The sequence below is a fragment of the Lepisosteus platostomus genome, chromosome 5 (genome assembly GCF_059453375.1).
Source record: "Lepisosteus platostomus isolate fLepPlt1 chromosome 5, fLepPlt1.hap1, whole genome shotgun sequence".
Taxonomy (NCBI): Eukaryota; Metazoa; Chordata; class Actinopteri; order Semionotiformes; family Lepisosteidae; genus Lepisosteus; species Lepisosteus platostomus.
The window spans coordinates 68195993-68209534 of record NC_142615.1 but is presented as its reverse complement, the minus strand read 5'-3'; the positions used below and the strand labels follow the sequence as shown (position 1 = coordinate 68209534).

The 13542-nt window shown below is 44.1% G+C and overlaps 3 protein-coding genes and 1 pseudogene across 11 annotated transcripts in view; 2 read left to right on the top strand and 2 right to left on the bottom strand.

The window, feature by feature from the left end:
- The window catches only part of LOC148671879 (GTPase IMAP family member 9-like), a 35486-nt gene extending 33153 nt beyond the window's left edge, over positions 1-2333 (bottom strand). Inside the window, exons 1-2 of the mRNA XM_088632811.1 lie at positions 2217-2333; positions 1125-1202 (exon numbers count right to left, since the gene is read on the bottom strand). The gene's annotated coding sequence lies outside the window, so the exon portion shown is untranslated. The remainder of the gene's footprint in view (positions 1-1124; positions 1203-2216) is intronic.
- LOC148671865 (uncharacterized) overlaps positions 1-13542 on the top strand; it is a 297768-nt gene that overhangs the window by 25155 nt on the left and 259071 nt on the right. The gene's annotated exons all lie outside the window — the stretch shown is intronic.
- LOC148671872 (uncharacterized) overlaps positions 1-13542 on the bottom strand; it is a 183987-nt pseudogene that overhangs the window by 8573 nt on the left and 161872 nt on the right. The window lies entirely within an intron of this gene.
- The window catches only part of LOC148671873 (uncharacterized), a 641462-nt gene that overhangs the window by 484994 nt on the left and 142926 nt on the right, over positions 1-13542 (top strand). The gene's annotated exons all lie outside the window — the stretch shown is intronic.

Genomic DNA, 13542 nt, shown 5'->3' with positions numbered 1-13542 from the left:
CAGGAGGGCCCTGTAGAGTCCCACTAACACTCTGAGTGTCCAGTGGCAGTTCAGACACATATGGGACTCCTGTGTTCAGAATGAACCTTTATACCACCTTATTTTTAGATAAATGTAAAAAACTGTAAAATCATTCAGTCCATCCTGATTCTTCAGTAGTGAGTCTAAAATGTCACATTTCATAAAGACATGTTTGGGACTCAGCCACCTGGCTGGGAAATCTGTGTGTTGTATAGTTTCAAACCACTTATAAACTATCTATTGTGATGCACACTGAAGAGAACTAGCATGATGTTAGTTTAAAAACAGTGAAACTGACAACCTGAAGGAACTGAGTCTCTTTAGTCTAAAGGGAGTGTCCCACACTGACAGGGTGAAGATAGGGAACCACATATATACAAAATATTCAACATCCTCAGTGACAGTTAGTCATCATTAAAGACCAGTTAGATATTGACACCTCAAAGTTCCTCATAATTAACACTAAAAATCAAAGCAACATTAAGACTGAAAATCAGGAGTGGGAGTCTCTACTGTACACAGAGAGGGGTGGGAGAGGGGAACAAGCTGCCCAGTCAGGACAGGAGAAACAGCTGCACGAGAACCTGGAATCACTACTAATTATGGGCCAAATAAATTCCTCTGTTGTTCATCTGTACTGATTCCTCTCTGGTATTATCAGCTGTACAATAAACAGGGCCTCTGAGCAACAAACAAGAAATGTTCATATCTGAGCGTGTCTGAGCATCATGAATACTAACAGTGTGAATCCAATACCATCAGCATACAGTCAGGTTTAACATCAATCATTTTACCTTAAATAAACACTTTATTAAAATATTTAGTACATTCCAAACAGCTTGAGTTTACACTAACGATCTCTGATCACTGACAAGAGAAAGTGAAAGTAAACCAGACCCTGTGTGTCTGACAGAGAGAACACACTCTCAGCAGACAGGAAGACACTTCTCCAGCTGCTGCTGTGCTCTGTGACAGAGAAGAGACCCTCAGTGACTCCCTTACCGATACTCTGACAGGCAGAACAAGAGAAAACTCACCAGGGCTGAGCGCTGAGCTCCTACACGCTGCCATCTCTCTCTCTCTCTCCTTCTCTTCCTGCTGACCTAAGGAAGAATGACTTCCTGTTCTCTTCAGGTAAAGGTGAGCTCACCTGAGGGATGAAGACTCTGCTCTGGCGCCACCTGGTGGATCAGTACAAATGAAACATAATAAACCGCCAGGAAAATTCATAACGCATCTCTTCACTCAGGAAACATTCAACATGAAAATACTTTTCACGTGTAAACTCTCATGTGACTCGTGGTTTTCCAGTAACAGGCAGGCTCTGTCAATCCATCAGCTGCTGCAGGTGAAAGGCTCAGGAAATCCAGAAATTTTAAAAGTAACTGAGACAAATCGCACGAGTGTGTCTTAAATACAATGATTAACTGCGAATAGACTGAAAAAGACTCCGTTTTAAACTCACTTCCCCTGTGAACCTGCAGCACTGAGTCAGTGTTTTCTGAAATGTGCCCGTATTTAGAAGAGCTAATACTTCACATGTGCATTAAACACATACTCTTTTGGGGAACAAACGTGCAAAAACAATTTAAAATAAACGAGTAGTATTTAGGATTTAGAGAAACAGGTAAAAACATCACCAAGGATCTCAGAAAATCTCCTTCCCTGAGGTCTTTCATATCCAGACTCTAAAACTTCCTCAATAAAAGAAAGAGCTTTAATTTCACGGGTCCTGTGTCAATCTGCTGTTTCCTCTCGGTGCGGAGTCTTCCTCTGCAGAACACGATAAGAAGGCACTTTTAAAGGCGCTATACGAGATGAATATTAATGTCCATCTTCCATCTCACTTCAGGGTTGTTAATTTACCTGCGCAGAAATGAGGAAGTATATATATATAAACAAACTCCGTGTGTAAAAAGAGTCAATCGTGCTGTTTTTCGAGAGTTTCTCTACAAAGCTGTATTCCAGACCACACGGATCAGGAGAGAGAAATTGTTCGGGGATGTATAAACGGTTTAAAAGAAACGGAGATGTTTTAAACAGGCTCCGGTGTACGATGACCTTTCAGGAGCTGATCCTATACCCTGAAAGCGTGACTTGCGAGCAATTTCCCGATTTCAGGACCGAAAATCCAACATTTCTCGCTAAATCGACACACCGTGAGAAGAGAGAAGAGTTCACAAGTATCTCCTCACCTTCGGTGCGGCCGGGCCGGCGCTCTGACCCGCCCCAGCAGGACTGCAGGCTCCGGTCCGCAGGTCCGAGCGCAGTTTACAGGAAAGGAGCGGAACCGGAGGAACCGGGACTCGGGAATGCGGAGGAACTGGAGGCGCAGCTGGGAGCAAGAGCCGTAATACTGCGAGAATAGGCGCCTCCGCAGCCTGAGAGATTCGCACGTCCAGGACCCGCCTCGCCCGGCTCTCGCAGGGAAACCCTGTACGTCCACGGAGAGGACGCTCTGAAGAGTTTCCTCTGTGGGGCTGCCGTGTACTGGTGGTGATCGAGGCTCCAATAAATGCGGGGACTAATAAAGTAGCGATAATACGGTAGGAGAGCTGACAGGTGTGTCTGTATGGGACTCCTATAGTAGAGATGAGACGGTAGGAGAGCTGACAGGTGTGTCTGTACGGGACTCCTATAGTAGAGATGAGACGGTAGGAGAGCTGACAGGTGTGTCTATAGGGACTCCTATAGTAGAGATAAGACGGTAGGAGAGCTGACAGGTGTGTCTGTACGGGACTCCTATAGTAGAGATGAGACGGTAGGAGAGCTGACAGGTGTGTCTGTACGGGACTCCTATAGTAGAGATGAGACGGTAGGAGAGCTGACAGGTGTGTCTGTACGGGACTCCTATAGTAGAGATGAGACGGTAGGAGAGCTGACAGGTGGTAGTAGTTCAGGTGGGTAGCTGCGTCAGCATGCGTAGGCTGCAAAGGAACAAGTAATAGTTTTATTCCATGCTGAAAAAAAGAAGAAAGAGAACACAACGTTTCGGCCGTGGAGCCTTCTTCAGGTGTGAGAGAGACAGGGCAGTAGGCAAAGGTACAGTAGCGGGAGAACAAGGGTTGGGAGGGAGGAGGAGTGAGAGGCGGGAGCAGGGGACAGAAAGAGAGGCCAATCAAGAGGTGTGAAGTCAGAATGGGTGCAGAGAGGTGTGAAATGAAACTTCCAATGAATGGAGAAAATTTAAAAGAACAGTAGTCTGTCGTTAAGGGAAGGGAGAATGTGTGATCCTAGCTGCAGAATAATTTTAGTTTCGGTGGTCTTTCTGATGTATGAGTTCGGAAAACCGTCTTTGAGAACACAGACGGAGAGATTAGAGTGGTCGTGGCCGTCAGAGGTGAAATGAGAAACAATGGGCTTGGAGAGATCTTTAATCTTCACAGCCCTGACGTGTTCTCTGAAGCGGTCTCTGAGTCTCCTTCCTGTTTCTCCAATGTAGATGGCTGGGCATTTACTGCAAGAGATACAGTAAATAAGGTTGCTCGAGGTACAAGATGCTGTCTGGGTGATCCGGAATTGTCCTGAGGGGCCTTGAATGAGTGTGGTGGTGGCTGTGTACTTGCAGGTGATACAGCGAGCTCTGTTGCAAGGGAAAGTGCCTGGTGTGGATGGTTCTGAGGGCGGTCGAGGGAGCTGTGAACAAGGAGGTTACGCAGATTAGGTGGTCGGCGATATGAGATGATAGAGCGATCAGAAAAGAGGGCCCCAATGGAGGGATCATCCTGTAGGATGGAAAAGTTCTGGTTAATGGTCCTGGGGATAGGAAGTGTGTTAGGGTGGTAAGGAAGCACCAAAGGAATGCGGTTGTCATGGCGGGAGTTCCTGATCGGGTTGATGGTCCGGGGGGTGTTTTTGGCTCGGGCAAGGGCCCTGTCAATCACACTGCTGGGGTATCCTCTGTTTATGAAAAATGAGTACATTTCGAGGGCTTGGTTTTCGAAGTCGATGTCGTCGCTGCATAATCGTCGTAACCTAAGGAACTGTGAAAAAGGAAGAGAGTTTTTAGTGTGGTTGGGGTGAAATGAGCTGTACAGGAGGTAGCTGTGTGAATCCGTGGGTTTGTAATAAACTGAAGTGGACAGTCGGGGGTAGTTGATAGACAAGTGGATGTCTAGAAACGGAAGAGTGGTGGAAGATATGTTAACCGTATATTTGAGGGACGGGTGGAAGTTGGTGAAATGGTGCAGGAAGAACTCAAGCTGATCGTTGGAGCATGTGGCGGCACCGACGCAGTCATCAATATATCGTTTGTAGAGGTCAGGGACATAGCCAGTGTAGGAGGCGAAGAAGCGTTCTTCTACCCAGCCGACAAAAATGTTGGCATAGCTGGGTCCCATTCTGGTGCCCATGGCAACTCCACTGACCTGTTGGTAAAAAAGATTATTGAATGAGAAATGCGTTCAGTGTGAGGACCAATTCTGCAAGGCGTACCAGGGTGTGGGTGGGTGGATCAAGCACTGTGCGTTTGTCAAGTGTGTGCTTGAGGGCTGTAAGGCCGTCATTATGGGGAATGACGGTGTACAGAGATGTGATGTCCATGGTAAAAATGTGGCATTCGGTACCCTGAAATTGGAAATCATTGAAAAGTTGGAGCGCGTGGTTGGTGTCTTTGATGTGTGAGGGAAGATCTTCAACCAGCGGTCTCATGAGGCTGTCGAGAAAGGCTGAGATGTAAGTAGTTGGACAGTTACATGCTGATACGATGGGGCGTCCAGGGGTGTCCGGTTTGTGGATTTTGGGGAGGAGGTAAACTTGAGATACCTGTGGATGTTCCATGATGAGCCGGTTCGCCTCCTGGGGGAGCTCGTTACTGCTGATAAGAAGAGAAATGGTGGATACCACTTCCTTTTGGTAGTCAGTGGTAGGGTCCTGTTGGAGAGGGAGGTAGGCAGAAGTGTCAGTTAGTTGTCTAGAGGCTTCAAAGATATATAGATCCTTACGCCACACCACAACAGCACCTCCTTTGTCCGCTGGTTTGATGACGATATCATCCCTGTTGCGGAGAGACTGGAGCGCCTGATTTTCTCCTTTGGTGAGGTTAGACCTATGTTTACTGGGTATAGAGAGTGCCTTGGGAGCTTGATTAGTGCATTGGTTGATGAAATAATCAACTGGTGGAAAACGGCCAGAGGAGGGAGTCCAACAGCTTTGTTTGGGATTAATGTTGTTAATGACATCAATAACCGGGTTGTTATCAGCTGCCTGTGAAGAGGAATTGTCGGCAAAATGTGCTCTGAGACGGATCCTGCGGTCTCAGAGCACTGAGAAAATTATATAATTTTCTCCTAGCTGCGGTGCTGAAGTCCTACCCTACATCGACAGAAAAATAAATAAAGGAGCACGCAATGCATAACTTGAAGAATGCATATGCAAGGCAGGGGGCCAGGAGATCTGGACACTGAAAATAATAGGTTTCTGGTTCTAACTGTTAGGACAATTAGACAGGGTTTGCAAATGGTGGACAAAAATAGTCTTAACTTCCATTGTAATATTTTTTTTTCTTGGAAATATAGAAGTTGTACATTTTAAAATTTATATTTGAATAAAAATGTGGTTTTGAGTTAGATAGTGTGTTAATGTAATTAGTTTGTTTATCATTACTATACTGTATACAGAATTTGTAGCTGAGGTTTAAGACTAGTTGTGTTTTTTTATGATTATTGCCCATATGTTGATTGTTGATTGATTGTATACAATGTATAATTTGAAATACATATTTTTCAGGTGTGAATGTGTATTTTCAGAATAAATTTCAAAACCAAATCATTGGCTTGGTTTACTAGTTTCTACACCTGTAAAACCTGTCTTTGATGTATAATAGACCTCTACCCATATACGTATAATAGACCTCTAATGTTATCCGTATAATAGACCTCTAAAGTTATCCGTATAATAGACATCTAACCATATACGTATAATAGTCTTCTAACCATATATGTATAATAGTCCTCTAAAGTTATCCAAAACTCCAACCATATATGTATAATTGTCCTCTAAATTTATCTGTATAATAGAACTCCAACCATTTATGTATAATGAACGTCTAAACATAGACGTATATTAGAATTTCATTCTAGACGAATTGCAGACCACATTTATACGTCTAAGGTATGCGTTTAATAGACGTATATTATACGTCTTTTGCCCACTGGGTCACTCGTATTTAATACAGTCTCATTTTAATAAATTCCCCTGTTTTACTGCTTGTTTCAATGTGTTTTCATTCTTTACATTTCATTAGTGTGAAAGACGTGACCCTGTACTGGATACAGAGCATAGAAACTGGACGGACCTCTGTTCACGACTAAAGGCACTCAGTATAAAGAGTTAATTAATTGTAATTAATGTCATGAGCTGTAATGAGTCCCGGTGTCGGAGTAACTGTACTGATAACAACACAGACTATTATATTAGTGAGAGTAACAGTCAGGAGATCAAATCTCTTTCTAATAAAATGGGACATCACCCGACTAATCCATTTCTGGAATTTTTAAATAGTTTTCTTGAGAGTGAAGTAACGGGACAATTTAATCAGAAAGTGTGGCTATAAAAAGCGAAGTTCAGGGTTTTTATACTCGTCCGGAAACTGTCCCCGATCTGACCTCTCCTCCAGGTCGCTTCTCATGTGTCTGTTTTGGCGGGTTTCTGTCTAAAAACACTTTACAGGGCTCCCGTCTCCTGTGGAGACACATGTGGGGTCGTGTCAGTGCAGAAATCCCACATTGTAAACCAGTTTAAACTGGGACTGGGTACAACCCTGATCAAGACAAGAACTGAGATTCATCAATCAGTCTCAGGACTCTCTCCCACTGGTGTCCTTTCCTCTCTCTCTGTGCTGTTTCCTAAAAACCCCTCTAATACCCCGTGTACAAAAGAAGACTCGCTCGTCACTCCTGTTCTGTCCTGGTGTCGCAGTAACTGGGACTGAAGCAGACGGAGAGGAGACGCGCACTTCCAGAGCTTTCCTTCCCGCTCGGTTCTTCCAGCTGAGCCCCAGACGGACTTTTCCCCTCCTGAGGAAAGAGCATCTTCCCACACAAACAGCCCGTTTCGCTCGGAAGCACCGGCAGCCCATAACACACACAGTACAGGGAGCGTTTTCACCAGCTGCGCCGCCACACGGACACCAGGACTCCCCTCGTCTGCGGAAAGCCAGGGAAGAGCCTCCGCCATCCCTCCCAGCCCACAGGAGGTTCCCGCTGGAAGGAGCTGGCGGGGGATTCCCAGTTATTCCTGGGATTTCCAGGAAAGAAGCCGCTCCTCACCTGGGAATAAAACCGCCCCGAGAGGAGCTCGAGCGCTCAAACTCGGAGCGTCGCTTAGCAACCGGCGCAGCAGCGGTATCCGGAGGACGAGCCGGAAGCGGGTTTTGGCGCCGGTTTTCCTCATTTTTTATCAGCTCATGAGAATAAAGTCAATATAAAAACATAAAAGTCCATTTCTCTCCCTTATCTGTGGAAGCAGTTACCGCCAGGGAGTAAAAAACAAACAAACGCGTTATTCTCGCCGTTTCAACTTTAGATCTCAAAATTAGGACTTTTATGACTCGCAATTGCGAGATATAAAGTCCTAATTACGGGAAATTACCGGAAATAAAGTCATAATTCTGAGATTTTAAGTCGCAATTGCGAGATATACTGGTCCTCTGTCACATCAGCTAAAAAATCACTTTTAAGGTTGGGTGATGATATAGATAATAGACTCACAAAAAATCATTTCAAGATATTTCAATTTGTCAGTAAAATTGTAATCCTCTTCTTTCTCTTTAAAAAAATAATTATAAAATATCAGATGCCAATTGATCAAGAAAATATTATTTTATGGGCATTGAAGAGGAGTTTGTTAGTTCTGTCTTTTGCAATAAACACACTGTATTTCTTTTGTTTTACGTTTGTAGCGGCGAGGCTTAATAATAAGGCAGAATTAAGTGTTTCTGAGCTTCCCAAATGAGGCCCCATTTCTCTGTTCATCTGTTTCTCTGTTCATCTCTGTGGTGCAGCCAAAGAGAGACCATTAGTGCAGGGTGATTTAAGGTCCTAGGACAGCTCCCAAAGGGGGATGCACTTAGCTAAGCCTGGCTATCATGATCAATGGTCATCCATTGGCGCCTATCTGTCTAGGGAGTGCCAGTTGGACATCTGGACTGCATTCCTAAGTGTCAGGAGTAAGTGACTCATATCTCACCTTGATCAACCAATCAGGGACTGGTAGGGCTGAGTAACCCACGTGGGACTCTGATGCCCATGGAACTTTCAGCCAATCAATGAGCTGAAGTTCCTCTAGGTAAAAACAGGCAACACAGAGATTCAGAAGGGGAGATTCAACAAGATTCAGTGAAATTCAGAAGGGATTCAGGAGAATTCTGTGGACTGTTCTAAAGGGAATTCAAAGGAGAATTCCAGGGCAGGACGGCCCAGGAGCAGAAGGCTCCCAAGGGCAGGACATTCTCGCAGCGCGCCTCCTGACCATCCTGAGACTCAGCCCAGACAACCATGGAACGGCCAGTGTGTCCGAGTGCCAGAACTTTCCTTTGTTCTAAGAGTCTAGAGCGGAGGTTGCCAGAGAATAACCAGAGGATCCACCCGAGGTTAGCACCAGCAGCAAGCCTCGTGAACAGGTCGGAACTGTGGACAGCTGAATCACTATTTAGAACTAGCTCTTCATCAGGAACGAACCGGTCCTCTTCCTGACTTGCTGGGACCCACAGTCATCTTTTCTCCTGTGCACAAACTTTGCTAGTTAAAGCCAACAGTGAGCATCAACAGCGCACCGTCGCAAGCCGCACAGCACAGCCTGGCACGGAGCCAGAGAGCGCGGATTGGACAGCAACAGCCTGCAACTGTTTCTTTGTGCCCGCAGGAGATCTGAATCCCCAGAAATTGGATGAGTATTCAACTTCAATGCATTACAGCTCGAGAATTCAATTGTTATCCCAACCAGTTGATATCAATTTAATTCCTAAGAGTTATGTACTTGTTTTGAGTATCTAATATAGAAGTTGTAACCAAGTTCACTTTACGAAACGGTCTTAATGAATGATATACTGAACCCATGTCCTCTTGATATGTGTAACACTTTGTAACTGATTGAATATATACCTTTTGTATTCTGATAACCCTCTCGATAAGATCTGTTAGGTTAATATGCATATTCTATGTATTAATAAATGTATCCTCGTGTATTAGTACCTGTGTGTGTGCGTTGTTTGAGTTATGTCGCATGGTTGGATTCTAAAGCCATCAAAAGAATCAACTTTGTGATTTACTGCTACAATTAATAATTGTCTCAGTAAATGCCCAAACCCTACAGAACTGGTGCCTTAAGAGAGCCACTATGATTACATATTTGGCGTCCCTGAGCCGGTTTTCTTACACGTTTCACCTTAAATATATATTTCACTTTATTTATATCAACAGTATCCCAGTTAATGTTTTAGCTTTTAAAAGAGGTTCAGACACAGTGACCCTCTCCCTGATCCTGCTCAAGAGATCCAGGGATCCAGTTACGGTCTGGGATCTTTGCCCATCAGTCAAACACGCAAAATCACAGGTAATAGTAATAATAATAATCATAATAATAAACTTTATTTTATATAGCGCCTTAAAAGGTGGCTTCTCAAAGCGCTTTACAGGTTGACAATAACAATAAATAAGAAGAATACACAAGATAAAACACAATTACAACACACAGAGGAGACTTTGGAAGGTGGTACTAAGAAGAGCAGAGGGGTGAAGAATGGAACCAGTTCAGTAAAGGCTTTTCTGAAGAAGAGGGTTTGGAGTCTGGATTTGAAGGAGTTTAGAGAAGGTGACTCTCTGATATCCTTGGGGAGAGAGTTCCAGAGCTTGGGGGCATAACAGGAGAAGGCCCTGTCACACACACAATATAGACGGGCTTGGGGGACAGTAAGGAGAGCAGAATTAGCAGAAAGAAGGTTGTGAGGTGGAGAGTAGGGCGATAATAGTTCAGACAGGTACTGAGGAGCCAAGCCATGCAGAGCCTTACAGGTGAGCGTGAGATTTTTAAAGTCTACACAGAATTTGACAGGAAGCCAGTGCAGGGACTCCAGGATAGGAGTAATGTGATCACTTGCACTAGACCTGGTCAGGATTCTGGCTGCTGAGGTTTGGACAGACTGCAGTTTGTTCAGAGTAGATTTAGATACCCCAGCGAGTAGAGCATTACAGTAGTCAATTCGATAGAATACAAATGTGTTGATCAGCTTTTCAGCCACAGTGATAGCACAGGGCCTAGTCTAGCGATATAGGTAAAAAAAATGTTTTGACAGTATGCCGTACATGTGGGTCGAATGTTAAGCCAGAATCGAATATCACCCCAAGGTTTTTCAATTTTGATTGAACCTCAAGTACAGAGCCATCTACAGACAGGGTTACAGGACTGGCTTTACGAAGTTGATGGGGGGTACCAATAAGCATGACTTCAGTCTTGTCACAGTTAAGATGAAGGACGCTTTGAGTCATCCAACTTTTTACGTCAGAGATGCAATTAGATAGAATAGAATAGAGACAGCCACATCAGTGTCGGGTTTGGTATGGATGTATAGTTGAGTATCATCAGCGTAAAAATGAAAGCTGAGGCCATGTGATCTTAAAAGCTGACCAAGTGGGAACATGTAAATGCTGAAGAGCAAGGGGCCCAGTATTGAGCCCTGAGGGACACCAGACTTGACAAGACCAATTTCAGACCTGTACCCATTGAGAGAGACAAAGTGACAGCGATCAGTGAGGTAAGATTTAAACCATTTGAGGGCAGTGTCAGAAACTCCAAACACAGTCTCGAGACGAGAAAGTAAGATGTTATGGTCAACAGTGTCAAAGGCAGCACTGAGATCAAGAAGGATGAGTATGGAAAGAGAACCAGAATCAGAAGCTATTAGGAGATCGTTGGTGACTTTTACTAGGGCGGTTTCTGTGCTGTGAAGTTGACGGAAGCCAGATTGGAGGGGTTCGAAAAGGTTGTCATGAGGTGGTTATGTAACTGGAGCGTGCACGTTCTAGAATTTTAGACAGAAAGGGTCAGTTGGAGATGGGGCAGAAGTTGTTAAGATTGTCGAGAGCCATGTTAGGCTTCTTTGGCAAGGGGGTAATGGCAGCAGTTTTGAGGACCATTGGTACAATGCCAGTGTCTTATATTGAGGACAATGGGACAGAGAGAAGAGAAACAGGACTGGAATAAAGTGGTGGGAATGGGATCTAAAATAGATGTGGTGGGTTTCATGCGTGTAACTAGTTTGTTTAGGGATGCTGAGTCAAGAAGAGAGAAGCTGGAGAGACGGGAACCAGAGTTCTTCAGTTCTTCAGTTAAGATTGAAGCTCAAGTACAGTGCAATTCACAGATAGGATTACTGCATTAGCTCTACAGTGTTCATGGGGCTTGTCTTGTGGCAGTTTGTAAAGGAAATTGTAAGTCATGAAGGTTTTAATATCAGAAATGCAGTTTAAGAGTGCAGAGACAGCTACTTTAGTGTCAGGGTTAGTGTGGGCATACTGTAGGTTTAAGTATCATAGAAATAGTAATTCAGTCCATGGGAATTTAATGTTCGCTGTGGTTCCTCTCTCTGTTACAAAGTGGTTATTTGCAGTGAGGTGATTGTTAAATTGAGCTGCAGCAGCACGCACTCAGATTTTCACAAAGAGGCACGTTAGATATAATATAGGGTGACAACTGTTTAGGTTGTTCAGAGCTGAGCTTGTTTTTTAGGAACAGTTGTAGCTGAAGTGTTTAAAAGGCCCATTTCTTATGTCAGGCAATTAGAACCAGTAAAACAGGTGTGATTGGTGGAGTGGTGATTGTGGTAAGTTTGTGCAGAGAATTTGTTGCAAAGTGGGGATGAGGCAGGTAATGTGTTGGGGCAGTTAGGCTTGAGTTGATGGTGTAGAACAGCTGTCCAGGATTGTTATGGTTGTTCTCAATGATACGGGAGAAGTAGCTGGATCTAGCAGACTCTACTGCATCCTTGTACTCAGTCAACTGCTCCTTCCAGGACTGTAGATGTACAGTGCCTTGCGAAAGTATTCGGCCCCCTTGAACTTTTCAACCTTTTGCCACATTTCAGGCTTCAAACATAAAGATATAAATTTTTTATTTTATGTGAAGAATCACCAACAAGTGGGACACAATTGTGAAGTGGAACGAAATCTATTGGATTTTTGAAACTTTTTTAACTAATAAAAAAATGAAAAGTGGGGCGTGCAAAATTATTCGGCCCCCTTGCGTTAATACTTTGTAGAGCCACCTTTTGCTGCGATTACAGCTGCAAGTCGCTTGGGGTATGTCTCTATCAGTTTTGCACATCGAGAGACTGAAATTCTTGCCCATTCTTCCTTGCAAAACAGCTCGAGCTCAGTGAGGTTGGATGGAGAGCGTTTGTGAACAGCAGTTTTCAGCTCTTTCCACAGATTCTCGATTGGATTCAGGTCTGGACTTTGACTTGGCCATTCAAACACCTGGATACGTTTATTTGTGAACCATTCCTTTGTAGATTTTGCTGTATGTTTGGGATCATTGTCTTGTTGGAAGATAAATCTCCGTCCCAGTTTCAGGTCTTTTGCAGACTCCAACAGGTTTTCATCCAGAATGGTCCTGTATTTGGCTGCATCCATCTTCCCCTCAATTTTAACCATCTTCCCTGTCCCTGCTGAAGAAAAGCAGGCCCAAACCATGATGCTGCCACCACCATGTTTGACAGTGGGGATGGTGTGTTGAGGGTGATGAGCTGTGTTGCTTTTACACCAAACATATCGTTTTGCATTGTGGCCAAAAAGTTCAATTTTGGTTTCATCTGACCAGAGCACCTTCTTCCACATGTTTGGGGTGTCTCCCAGGTGGCTTGTGGCAAACTTTAGACGAGACTTTTTATGGATATCTTTGAGAAATGGCTTTCTTCTTGCCACTTCCATAAAGGCCAGATTTGTGCAGTGTAAGACTGATTGTTGTCCTATGGACAGACTCTCCCACCTCAGCTGTAGTTCTCTGCAGTTCATCCAGAGTGATCATGGGCCTCTTGGCTGCATCTCTGATCAGTCTTCTCCTTGTCTGAGCTGAAAGTTTAGAGGGACGGCCAGGTCTTGGTAGATTTGCAGTGGTCTGATACTCCTTCCATTTCAAGATGATCGCTTGCACAGTGCTCCTTGGGATGTTTGAAGCTTGGGAAATCTTTTTGTATCCAAATCCGGCTTTAAACTTCTCCACAACAGTATTACGGACCTGCCTGGTGTGTTCCTTGGTCTTCATGATGCTCTCTGCGCTTTCAACAGAACCTTGAGACTATCACAGAGCAGGTGCATTTATACAGAGACTTGATTACACACAGGTGGATTCTATTTATCACCATCAGTCATTTAGGACAACATTGGATCATTCAGAGATCCTCGCTGAACTTCTGGAGTGAGTTTGCTGCACTGAAAGTAAAGGGGCCGAATAATTTTGCACGCCCCACTTTTCATTTTTTTATTAGTTAAAAAAGTTTCAAAAATCCAATAGATTTCGTTCCACTTC